Raw genomic sequence first — 14,088 nt, 5'->3', positions numbered from 1 at the left:
ATCATTACCAAAACTATCCATTTTTTCTTTCTAATTATAAGTTAAAATAATTCACAGAAAATATATATCTAAGGCTTTTTTTTTCATGGTGTAGAGAATACGTTAGATGCTATTTGTAACTGCTTTCTCAAAAATGCTCAAGTGTGGCATTCAGAACCCCATTTTGACAAATAACAGTTACTGTTCAGTAAAACAAACCATATACACTAATTTGAAGTTTAAATTTCAAATCAAACAATGGAAAACATTTATTATATATATAAATTATATGTACATTTACTACACTTCAACATTTCCCATTGTAAGTTTGTCCCTTTCCTCTGGGGTGGTTGGTAGAATTCATTTTTGGCGGGAATCTCTACTTCCCTTGGTTATGCAAAAGGTAATGAAAAAAACAAGAGAGGGTTGTAAGAGGGCATTTTATAACAGAATGAAACTAATAACAGTAATAGACATTTTTCAGCTAGGAACCACACTAAGCTCCTTACATGTATTCATTTATTACTAGTTACAACATTGTATGGCAGACTTACCACTCCTCCCCCACCTTTTTTTTTTTTTTTTTGATAAATTAGGAAATGAAAGCATAAAAATATGCCCAAGGTCAAACATGATTAGGAAGTGATGGAGCCAGGATTTGAATCCACAGAATTTGATTTCAGAATTCATTCTCAGAACCCTGTAGAACTGTGTCATAGGGTTGTCTTCAGATTTAAGTAAGATATTATATGGAAGAAGCATAGTATATTTCCTAGCAGAATAAACATTACTTATTAGCTATTGTAATTATAAACCCTGGAGTTTATTTCTTCCTTTCCTTCCATCAGAAACTTTAATGCGAAACTTCTTAAAAGCCATGTTATATAAAACTTAAAGAAAAATACTATTTAGTAAAAGCTTATCCAGTTACCACCAATCTGATCAGATGATCCTGTATTGTAAATATCTTTGATTTCAACATCTGAACAAGGTGGACTACCTTTTGTACCAGAGCTTTAAGACTTAAGAAGTGGTGTGATTTATGTCTTTCACTAAGTTTGCTAAAGCAGTGCCTATCAACATAGCGTGCCATGCTAATGTTCCACCCTCTCTGGTTTGCATTATGACTCAGTGAATTAAAATCTTGATATGCAGGTCATCTCTTCTAGGTTGAAAATGATACTGAGTTACTTCATGCCCGATACTGAAAGAATTCTTTGATGCTATATGAATGGTAAATAGCATCTGGAAAAAATCCTTAAGCCTTGCTGTTGTGTGTGTGTGTGTGTGTGTGTGTGTGTGTGTGTGTGTGTGTGTTTAAATCTTAAAAGACAACAGCTTATGTACTTTATAATATTGTTTTCCTGTTTGTTCCTAACCAGAAAGGAGCTAATACTGCATAAGATTTTTAGACTCCATATTAATTCATACTAAGTGAAGATACTTTGCAAACTTAATTTGTTTTAAACTGTTCAAAGAGTAGTTTATCCTTCCCATTTATCTGGTGTATTTAAACTGCTTAAGTTACAAAGCAACTTTGTTAGATTTCTGTAAATTGCTTTAATTCTGTAATTCTTATAAGGATTTTGTCTGATGTTCCCTCATGATTTCTTGTAGCAATGGTGTGCTGGTAAGTGCTTAACAATCAGCTCTCTGGGACAAAGAATCCTGATTTTTAGCAATTTTTGCTGGTTCCTGTTACTGGCAGATTAATGCCTTTCCCCTCAAAGTAGTCCACGTCCTAATGCCTGGAACCTAAGGATGTGTTAAATTACATGGCAAAGGAAAAGTAAGTTTGCAAATGAAATTGATATTGCTAATCAACTGACTTTAAAATAGGGATGTTTATCTTGGATTATCCAGGACTCTGTATAATCAGAAGAGTCCTTAAAAGTAGAAGAGGGAGGCTGAAGAAGAAAGTCACAGGGAAGTGTGACTACAAAATAACAATCAAAGAAATGCAATGTTCCTGGCTTTACAAATGGAAAAAGGGGCCATAAGCCCAGGAATGTAGGAGGCCACTAGAATCTGAAAAATCTGAGGAAACGGATTTTCTTAGAGCATCCAGAAAGAAATTCAGCCCAATGAGACCTATGACAGACTTCTAACCTACATAACTAAAATACTAAATTTGTGTTGTTTTAAACCATTGAATCCATGGTAATTTGTTGTAACAATAATAGAAAAATAATACACCCACCATGGCAGGGTTCAAGGTACCATGTTGGTGTTACTGATCACAGGTTGGGAAAAGATGAGAACATTCAGCTCTTAGGAACTGATGTGAACTGGTTCCCACACACCACTGAGTGGATTCAAATAGAAGTTTTGTTCATTTTCTTCTTATATTTTATGGTAGAATAATAAACTAGAAAAAAGTGACTAATAGAAATCTCTTACTATCATTAAGCCATTTCCTAGTACTTACTTTTTCTCTGGCTTTTTGGCAGCTGGAAGGTAGCTGCAATGTAGGAAGTGAGCAATTGGGGAGGGGAAAGGATATGGGACAGGATCATCATACTGAATAACTCCTGAGATGGCCTTTTCATGTGGACTGTGGTACAAATGACATCCCATGGAGTTGAGCAAAATTAAGTCTCTAAAATGGTTTTAGATTTTTACACAAACATGAAAACTGCTATTCTTTGATCAAGTGTTTTGTTTTTTTTTTTAATTTTTGGGGAGATACTAAAGTTTTTTTATTTTTTTAATTAAAAATTTTGAATCATGTAGGAAAAAGAGTATGGGATTTGGAGTAATATATAACTTGAGTTTAGTTCCTGTCTAGCCAAAAGACCAAAAAGAAATGCAAGAGAGCAAAACACTGTAACAGAAATGAAGAATGCCTTTGATGGTCTCTATAGAGACTGGATATGATTGAGAAAAAAAACTCTGAGCAAAGGAATATATCAATAGAATCCTTAAAAACTGAAAAACAAGACTGGAAAAAATTAACAACATCCAAGGACTGTGGGATGACTATCAAAAGTGTAACATGCATATAATGGAAACATAAGAAGGGAAGAAGGAAAGGGACAAAGGAATATTTTAAACAATAATGATTGACAGTTTGCTAAAATTAAGGTCAGAAAGCAGACCACAGATCCGAGAAACTTGAGACACCAAGCAGATAAATTCCAAAACAAAACAAAATAACAAACAAAACCCAACTTATTATTTTCAAACTATAGAAAATCATATTTAAAGAAAAAAATCCTGAAAGAGAAACAAATAAATATGTTAAAAAAGGAGAGTAGAGGGATTCACATAGAATGCTCAGTGAAAACCACAAAAGGCAGAAAAAGAGTAAGAGACAAAAATGGGAACAAAGAACAAAGGCAACAAACAGAGAACAGTGGCAAATATGTAATACATTATTCCAATTATATCAATAATCACCTTGAATGACAATGATCTATATGTACCAATTAAAGAGATTGTTGGAGTGGATCAAAAAACAAGATCTGGCTATATGTTGTCTATAGAAGGACATATAGATTAAAAGTAAATGGATGGATAAAAGCACACCATGCTAACACTAATCAAAAGAGAACAGGAGTAGCTATAATAACTTCAGAAAGAGTAGATATCAAAGCAAAGAAGGTTATCAGGGATAAAGAGGAGTGTTACATAATGATTAAGGGGTCAAATCTACAAGAAGACATAATAATCCTTCATGTGTATGTACCTAACAATAGAGTGTCAAACTATATGAGGCAAAAAGTGATAGAACTTCAAGGAGATAGAGATGAATCATCGTAGTTGGAGACTTCAACACCCCTCTGTCAGATATGGACAGGTCCAGCAGGCAGAAAATCAGTAAGGATATAGTTGAACTCAATAACACTATCAATCAATGGAATATAATTGACATCTGCATAATACTTCATCCAGCAACAGCAGAATCATATATTTTTCAAGCTTACACAGAACATGCAACAAGACAGACCACATTTTATAACATAAAACACACCTTAACAAATTTAAAAGAATAGAAATCATGCACTGTCTGCACCAAGACCACAATGAAACTAGAAATTAGTAACAGAAAATGAGAAAATACCCAACTAAATGGAGACTAAACAATACACTTCTTCTTCTATTTTTTAAAGTTTATTTACTTATTTTGAGAGAGAAAGAACATAAGTGAGGGAGGGAGAGAATCCCATGCAAGCCCCACACTGCCAGCCCAGAGTCCAACATGGGGCTTGATCTCAATTGTGAGATCATGATTTGAGCCAAGGTCATAAGCTGGTCACTTAACTGATTGAGCCACCCAAGTGCCCCTAAACAATACACTTCTAAATAACATATGAGTGAAAGAAGAAATCTCAACAAAATTTAAAAATATTTTCAACTAATGAAAATGAAAATACAGTGAATCAACATTTTTGGGATGTCGTGAAAGCATTATTAAGGGAAATTTATACCACTGAATGAACATACTAGAAAAGAAGAAATATTTTAGTAATCTAAATTTCCATCTTAGGAAACTAGAAAAAGAAGAGAAAATTAAATCCAAAGTAAGCAGTAGTAAAAAGAATAATAAGAATTTGAACAGAAGTCAGTGATAATGAAAACAGGAAATCAATGAAACCAAAAGCTGTTTCTTTGAAAAGATCAATAAAATTGAGAAGCCTCTAGCCAAGGCAGCTGAAAAAAAAAAAAAAAAAAAGAGAGAGAGAGAGAGAAGACACAAATTAGTAACATCAGAAATGAAAGAGGGACCATTACGACATATCTCAGAGACTTTAAAAGGATATAAAAGAATACTATGAGCAATCCATGAATTTGATAATTTAGATGAAATAGACCAGTTACTTGAGCAATGCAGTTTGTCAAAACTCATATGGGAAGAAATAGACAATCCTAATAGGCCTATATCAATAAAAGAAATTGAGTCAATAATGAAAAACCATCAAAAGCAGAAAGCACCAGACCTAAATGTTTAATGGTGGTGGATTTCACCATTTAGGGAAGAATTATACCAATTCTCTACACTGTCTTTCAGAGGATAGAAACAGAGGGAATAGTTCCTGACTCCTTCTGTGAGACCAGAATTACCCTAATAGGAAAACCAGAAAAAAGACGTTACAAGATAACTACAGAGCAATATTTCTCATGAACTTAGGTATAAAAATCTTCAAAAATATTAGCAAAATGAATGCAACAATGCATAAAATAATTATACCAAGTGGGAAATATCCCAAGTATGCAAGTCTGGAGCAACATTTGAAAATCAGTTAATGTAATCCACACAATCACATCAAGAGGCTAGTAAAGAAAAATTGCAGGGGTGCCTGGGTAGGTCAGTTGGTTAAGTAGTCCGGCTGCGGCTCAGGTCAATCATGATCTCAAGGTTTGTGGGTTCAAACCCCACATCAGGCGCTGTGCTGACAGCTCAGAGTCTGGAGCTTACTTCATATTCTGTGTCTCCTTCTCTCTCTGCCCCTCCCCTGCTCACGCTCTGTTTTTCTCTCAAAACTAAATAAACGTTAAACAAAAAAAAAGAAAAATTGCATAACTCTATCAGTAGAGGCAAAAAAAGTGTTTGACAAAACCCCTTGGTAAAAACTTCATGATAAACTCTAAGTATCTAGGCTACAGGGAAATTCCCTCAACTTGATAAAATTTGTTGCAAAAAACCTGTAGCTAACATCACACTTAACAATGAGAAAACTTTCCTGTTAAATCAGGAACAAGGCAAGGATGGCTTCTTACCACTCATTTTCAACATCACCCTGGAAGTCCTAGCTAAAGCAATAAGACAGGGTGCCTGGGTGGTTCATTCAATTAAGTGTCCAACTCGGTTTCACCTCAGGTCATGATCTCGCTATTTGTGAGTTCAAGCCCCACTTTGGACTCTGTGCCATTGCTGAAGAGCCTGCTTGAGAGTCTCTGTCTCCTCTCTCTTTCTGCCCCTCCCTTGCTTGCATGCTGTCTCTCTTTTAAAATAAGTAAATAAACTTTAAACCAATAAGATGATAAAAGGAAAGTAACTTATAACAATTGGGAAGGAAGAAATAAATACATTGTCTTTGTTCACAGATGACATGATCACCTATGTAGGAAATCTGAAAGAATCTACCAAAATGTCTGGAACTGATAAATGACTATAGCAAGGTTGTAGGATCCAAGGTTAATATACAAAGGTCAATCATTTGGGGTACCTGGCTTACTCAGTCAAAAAAGCATATGACTCTTGATTTTGGGCTTATAAATTTGAGTCCCACACTGGGTGCAGAGATTACTAAAAAAAGTAAGTAAACATAAAGCATTAAAAAAGTCAATACGTTTCCTGTATACCAGCAATAAACAAATGGAATTCAAAATTAAAAACATAATACCATTTACATCAGCATCCAAATCAAGAGAAATGTTTAGATATAAATCTGACAAAATATATATAAGATTTATATGAGAAAATCTATAAATACTGATGAAAGAAATAAAATTAAATAAATGACGAGATGTTCCATGTTCATGGATAGGAAAACAATAATTTCAAGATGCTAGTTGTTCCCAACTTGATCTATAGATTCAATATAGATCCAATTCTTGGTAGGTTATTTTGTCTATATCAACAAAAGGATTCTAAATTTTATATGGAGAAGCAAAAGATTCAGAATGGCCAACACAATATTGAAGGAGAACAAAGTTGGAAGACTGACAATACCCAACTTCAAGACTTACTACAAAGCTACAGTAATCAAGGCAATGTTGGTACTGGCAAAAGAATAGACAAGTAGATTAATGGAACAGTATAGAGAGCCCAGAAAAAATGGTTCAACTTTGGAAAACAGTTTGGTGGGTTTCTTACAAAACTAAACATGATCTTTGGTATTTACCTAAAGGAGTTGAAAATGTGTGCCCTACACAAAAACTGAACATGAGTCTTTATAGCAGCCTTATTCATAATTGCCAAAACTTGGAAGCAACCAAAATGTCGTTTAGTAGGTGAATGGATAAACAAACTATTACATCTAGGCAGTTGAATATTATTCAGCACTAGAAAGAAATGATATATCAAACCATGAAAAGACAGGAAGAGCCTTAAATACATATTACTAAATGAAAGACGCCAACATGAAAAGGCTATATATACACTCTATGATTCTGACTGTGTGACATTCTGGAAAAAGCAAAACTATGGAGACAGTGAAAAGTTCAGTGGTTGCCAGGGGTTGGGCATGGTGGTAGTGGTGAGGAAGGGATGGATAAGTGGGGCACAGAGGATTTTTAAGGCCCTGAAAATACTCTGACTGATACTATAGTGATAGATACTTGTCATTATACGTTTTTCCAATTCCATAGAGTGAACAACACCAGGAATGAACCATAATGTAAACTATGGACTTTGGATGGTTGGGATGAGTCAGTGTAGGTTTATCAGTGTTACAAATTGTAGCACTCTGGTCAGGGATGTTGATAGTGGAAGAGTTTATGCATGTGTAAGGACAGTGGGTATTTGGGAAATCTCTATAACTTCCCTTTAATTTTGCTGTGAACCTAAAGCTACTCTTTAAAAAAAAGGGAGAGAGAGAGAGAGAGAAAGAGAGAGAGAAGAAAGGGAGGTTAAAAAAAAAATCCAGAATGTGACTTTCAGCCTAGATTCTTATCCTCTTTGGACCTCCCATAATACATGGCCATGAATTTAATATTTGTGATGGCTACCCAAACTATGTATAAATCTACTTCCCCATTTCACACATTGTGAATGCAACACTGAGATTTTCTGTATATTTTCTGAGATTTTCTGTAAATTTTCTGAGATTTTCTGTTCCATGGGAACAGCATCTGTGCTTGTTTTGCTCATCATTATATTCCCAAGGCCTGACTGTGTCCCTACTTAATAGGCCCCCAAGTATTCATTGCGTGGGTATATAGAACATAATGTGATTGCAGAGGCTTTTGATTTATAGACATTTTCTCAGTGACTGTATAACTTAATTTGTAGACAGTAGTTGAATTTTGAATGAATGTTTAGAAGCAAAAGCTCAAGTGCTTATAGGTTATTAAAATGAAAATAAAATACATTAAAGTGTGTTTTTTTTATATAAGCCTGAAGGGATCACATATAAAACAGCAATGAAATAGTGGTTGAGAAAACCCTAATTACTGACAGTTGTTTACTATGTAGACACCTTATATGACATTTCTACATGGAAGGTATTAATTTGAATTACTCTAGAAAAATCATGTATGTAGGCATTTGTAGTTTATCATTATAATATAGTGATATGTTCCCCCCCCTTTTACTAGAATCCCACAGTGCCTAACAGTCATGAATAAATTATAAGCTTGTTTTTCATATTGAAGCAAAATGACTATGAACATTAAATGTCATCTTCTTTTAGTTTCTGTACTCCAGGCAAATAAAACAAAAGACCTAGTGTATAATGAGAGTAAAGTACTCCATGGAGGAACAGAACTAGATGCTTGTTATTAATTTTCAGGTCCATAAACAAACAAAAAGGTCATATTACTGGTCAATATTTGTACAAAAATAATTTTTAGTTTTGAACTTGAATTTAAAATAAGTGTAATTTTTTAATTCAAGTAAGTGTTGGCAGAAGAAATGAGTATGATATTTGCTGGCATATAAACATGTAGACTTGATTATAGATCGTAAACAATTGCAAGAAATACAGTGCTATTTATTTATTAGAATGCAGTGAGAATTAGTTCAGTGGAAAGAAAACAGAAAGACATTTTAGCTAATTTATATTGCTTCTTAAGAGCACAAACTAGTGAAATATTGTGTTAGGAAAGAAATGCTTAGAAAGCAAAGCACATGGAGAAACATTGAATAATCAGACTGCTAGGGATAAAAAATAAAGCTTCAGGAATTAAGGGATTAATTTTGCTTTTGCTTCTGTAATGGATAGTGAGGGGAGACCAGGGAGCTCATGTTTGAATATGCAAGGCTATTTGCTTGGGTTATCTTACTTATTATCCTCCCATCAATCCTACTGGGTGCATTATTTTATTTATTTTCATATAGGAGAAATGAAGTTCAGAGGGATTGGTTGAATAAGTGATTTTAGAGTCGCACTACTAGCTTATAGGAGCAGGTATTTGAATCCAAATCTACAAAGCTCCAATATCTATTTTCTTTCTACTATCCCATACTTCTTCTCTGGTAAATTATTCTTGCTTGTCCAACTATGCCTGTCAGGACAGCATGTGAAAAGTGTCAGTAATTTTGAGTACTAAAGCCATTTGCAAAATGATCTTGCTTTACAAAACTACAAACCTGGTGGGAGTGGCTTAATCTTGCCTTTACTATAACTTGCTCTTTTCATTGCCTTTGGGCTATTTGTATTCCTGTTTACACAGATGAAGAAATGAGTATTGCAATTATTAAGTAAATTACCTATGGTTACATAGACACAAATTGCTGAAATGGGATTTGAACCCAAGCAGGGTAACTCCAGAGTGCACATGCTTAACTACTGTGCTAAAATGTTGGGTTTCATGGAGAAGAAAATATAATCCTTCCTCCCTGCTTTAAGTTTCAGTATCTTCTGGTGATTTATACTGTTTATGGAAAAATGGCTGGGGATAAAGGGATGCGTGGGAGGGGAGTGCAGAGGAAGGGAACTCAAATGCAGTTAATTACTCTGGCGATTATTTTATGGTTTATACCTGCTCTTGGTGTATGTTGTGGGAGGCAGGAAAAAAAAGATATATTTAGACAGTGATAAATAGGGATATAAGGTATAAGGTTTATAGCATAAGGTGTGTAAGCTAAGAGTAAGAGATAAGACTGAAAATGTGTGTTGAGGACAGATCAAGAAAGGAAGAAAAGATTGAATTTTGTATGGTATTTGAGGAGCACTTGATAGACACAATCATTATGATAGAGATTACCTTTAAGAGATTAATCTGGTATATTTTGTATATGGTGAGTTGGAGAGACAAGACCTTTTTTTTTAATGTTTATTTATTTGTGTGTGTGTGTGTGTGTGTGTGTGTGTGTGTGTGTGTGTGTGTGTGAGAGCCGGGGAGGGGCAGAGAGAGAGGGAGACAGAATCCTAAGCAGCCTCCAGGCTCTGAGCTGTCAGCACAGAGCCGCAAATGGGGCTCAAACTCGTGAACCACGAGATCATGACCTGAGCAGAAGTCAGACGCTTAACTGACTTGGCCACCCAGGCACCCTGAGAAGACCTTCAAATAGAATGTCCATCTGAAAGTCTGTTTGAAAAATACTATATGATACATGTATTCGTTAAGGAAATATTGTTAGAACAGTTAAATCTCCTTGTCTTAGCTGGGCTACAGTAACAAAATACTATAGACTGGGTGGCTTAAACAATAGAAATTTATTTTCTCACAGTTTTAAAGGCTGATAGTCCAAGATTAAGGTACCTACATGGCTCAGTTTCTGGTGAGAACACTCTTCTTAGCTTGTAGCCTTCTCTCTATGTCATCACATAATGGAGAGAGAGTGAGAGTGAAAAAGAGAGAGAGTGCAAACTCTCAGGTGTCTATTTTTTATGAGGACATTAATGCCATCATGAGGGTATTACCCTCATGACTTCATCTATCCCTACTTATCTCCCAAAAGCCCCATTTCAAATGCCATTACATTGGTATTTGGGGCTTCAACATTTGAGGGAACATAAGCATTCAGTCCATAACACTCCAAATCTTCATGGCTTAACACAATAGGATTTAGTGAAGTCCAACACAGGCATTCTTTGGCAGGAAGGTTTCAATATGGTTCATATTCTGGAATCTTCCTCTGTGTGATTCTACCCTTTTATAGCACCTTGGAGTCCTCTGGATTTATTTGGCAGATGGGTAAAGAGAATAGAAGATCATACATGGGAAGTTTTATACAACATGCTTGCAAGTGGTTCATATCACCGCTGTCACACTCCTTATACAATAACTCCTTCATATATCAATAGCTAACTGCAAGGGAGACAGACTGGAGAATGTACTTTAGCTGCATCAGTCAAGATAGGTTAGGTTTTGCTATTGTAAAAAGCAACACCCAAAACTTCATTAACTTCACTAACAAAAATTTATTCTTCACTCAGGCCATTTTCAAAACAGGTCAATGAGGGAACTCTGCTTTTCAAAATCACTCTGCACCCTAAGCTACTGAGGACCTTATTTCCTAGGCTACTCTTTTGGTCACTAAGAATTTGGCTCATTTGCTTCTCAAAGTGGCTACCTACTAATTTGTATCTAGATATGGAACTAACCTCAAAGTTGAGATTGATTCCTGGGTGATACATAATAGTTTCTACTTCAGGGAATAATGTGTAGTAATTTCTAAATTAAGTCAAGATATTGCTCCTCTTGATTCAGAGACTTGAGAACTATAAGACAAACTATATATCCCACATATTCAATATACAGTGGTAGAATAGGCACAAGATAATCACAATAAACATTCCCATTCAGAAAGAGGAAGAATGGGCCAAAAGTCTCTGGCCTATTAGAATTCTGAAATCCCTGTATGTTATAAGGATCCTAAGGATAAACCCTAAGGATAAACAATATCTTTGATTGGGTCAGTTCTATTTTCTAGGAGGTGCCCCCAGTCCATTGTTCTCTGTGGCTCTCAGGTCTTGCTTTTTGAAGATTCTTCCTTTCCATTATTCCTCTCAGTTTCACCTTAAGTGAGCATTGTAGAGTATGTCCTCCTTGGAGGCTAAGTCACTTTTATTCAACCCGCTTTCTGTCCAAGGGAGTTTGGAAGCCAAGGGTCATTCTAAGTCTTCAACTGTCAAAGATATTTCTAGTATAATATTGTGATTTTTAAAAAAGTTTATTTATTTATTTTGAGAGAGAGAGAGAGCATGAGCAGGGAAGGGGCAGAGAGAAATGGAGAGAAAGAATCCCAAGCAGGCTCCATGCTGTCTCACGAATTGTGAGATCATGACCTGAGCCAAAATCAAGAGACAGACACTTCACTAACTGTCTGAGACACCCAGATACCCCATAGACATGATTTTTTTTTGAAAGAAAAAAGTTCTTGTACTTAATAGGCATTTAATATGATTCATTACTTTTGTGTGCCAGTGACACATCCATAGTTCTTTTCTAGACATACGTGGTTTTACTAACCTTTCTTTCTCATCCCCATTTGCTCTATTATTAATATCACTCTCATCATTTTCCCCTGGTATCTCAGCTTAATTGGGGTACCTTGGTCTTATCAGACTTCAGTGGCAGAACACACCATTGGTTTATTTTCCCTGGGCCATTTTGACCAAAAAAACACATAATGAGAATTTATTCACAAACCTTAGGTTTATTCTCTGTTAGAAGGCTGTTTTACTTGGTCTTTCTTGCTCAGAGTTCTACTCTGCTTTATCTTTAACTATTTGGCCTCGAGGAGTTACCTCTTCCAACCCTACAAGTCACCAATATTCAGGTATTCTTTCTAAACCTTATATTCCTGCTTGTTACTAGCCAATTCATTTCATGAACTCATTTTCTTATAATATCTCATGGAAGGTAGACAGCACCAATTAAAACATGCTACTAAACTTCTCTTTCTAACCTTTTCCCTTATGGCCACAAGTTCATTAGGTGTATAATCTTCCATTTAAGTTATTCCAGTTGTCAGGTCTATCAAATGCTTTGGCATGGCGTAGTATTGACAAATCATATTTTCACCTTCTGAAAAGAGTTTCCTGTTGTCTAAACACATTTGTTAGGTTTTGTTGTTATGGCAGCACCTGACTGGTAAGTACTAATTTCCGCATTTTTTCAGGATAGGGCAGATATAGAATAAAGAACTCCCAAATCTCAGAGACTTACTAAACTAAAATTTATTTTTCTTTCATTCTACATTCCTGATGTGGGTTGGATGAGAGGTTCTGTTCATAAAGGACATTATGGAATCAAGGCTAGTTAGAGGTTTCATCTAAAAACCACTTTCTTACAAAAGCATAGGGTGACCAACCCATTCTAGTTTGTCAAGATCTTTCCTAGATATAGCACTGAAAACCCTGTTTCCCATGAATGCTCGTTAGTCCCAGTCAAACCAGGCCTAAGACTATTTCAATCTTCAATCTCGAAGTCCTATGTCCCAGGAACCCACTCAGTTTGGGGCAAATTGGGATGATTGGTCCCCCCGTGTAATCTCTGAAGCAGTGGGAAGGAAATGTTACTCTTAAGGCATAAGCCCAGTAATGACTCCTGTTAGTTCTCCTTCCTCCCATTGGCCAATGCAAGCCAGATGTTATTGCCTAAAATCAAAGTGGGCAGAGGATCACAACCTATCCTGTGTATGTAAAGCAGAAATACTTAGTGAATACAAAGAACTATCGCACTAGCTTTGTGCTTAAAAAGAAGACAAAATAGTTTGATAAGCAGCTGGTTAGACTACAGCCTATAAAACAAATTGTGGTGGCTTAAGACACTAAAATTTATGAAAATTGCACAAATAAAAGCAATATAAAATGGCAAAAGCAAGTATTTTATTAAAACAATTTTAATGTTTTTTTAAATTTTATTTTTGAAAGAGAGAGAGACACAGACACACAGAGCATGGACGGGGGAGGGGCAGAAAGAGAGGGAGACACAGGATCCAAAGCAAGCTCCAGGCTCTGAGTTGTCAGCACAGAGCCTGGTGCAGGGCTCGAACTCACAAACTGTGAGATCATGATCTGAGCTTAAGTTGGAGCTCAACCAACTGAGCCACCCAGGTGTCCCATTATTTTATTTTATTTTAATGTTTATTTCTTTTTGAGAGAGAGTGTGATTTGGGGAAGGGCAAAGAGAGAGGGAGACAGAGGTTCCAAAGCAGTCTCTATGCTGACAGCAGAGGTCCCAAAGCTGGGCTCAAACCCACGAACCTTGAGAGCATGCCCTGAGCCAAAGTCAGACCCTTATTCTACTCTGCCACCCAGGCACCCCAAAAACAGGTGTTTAGAAAGTGGTCCAGAAAATCAGATCTGAAGGATAACAGGATCTGCTTTTGAACTATAAATCTGAACCTGGTTTTAGTTAGTATATGTACATGTACATATGATGGTGAAGATAATACATGTCGAATTTTATGATCAGTTACACTCTGAGGGTAAAATTTTGGAGAATATACAGGCAATGAATGCAGATCAGCCACTTGTAGAAATTTCTGTT

The sequence above is a fragment of the Herpailurus yagouaroundi genome, unplaced genomic scaffold (genome assembly GCF_014898765.1).
Source record: "Herpailurus yagouaroundi ecotype Mexico unplaced genomic scaffold, PumYag 162438, whole genome shotgun sequence".
In the NCBI taxonomy this organism is placed as follows: Eukaryota; Metazoa; Chordata; class Mammalia; order Carnivora; family Felidae; genus Herpailurus; species Herpailurus yagouaroundi.
The sequence above is the reverse complement of the archived record's forward strand: the minus strand, read 5'-3'. Positions refer to the sequence as shown.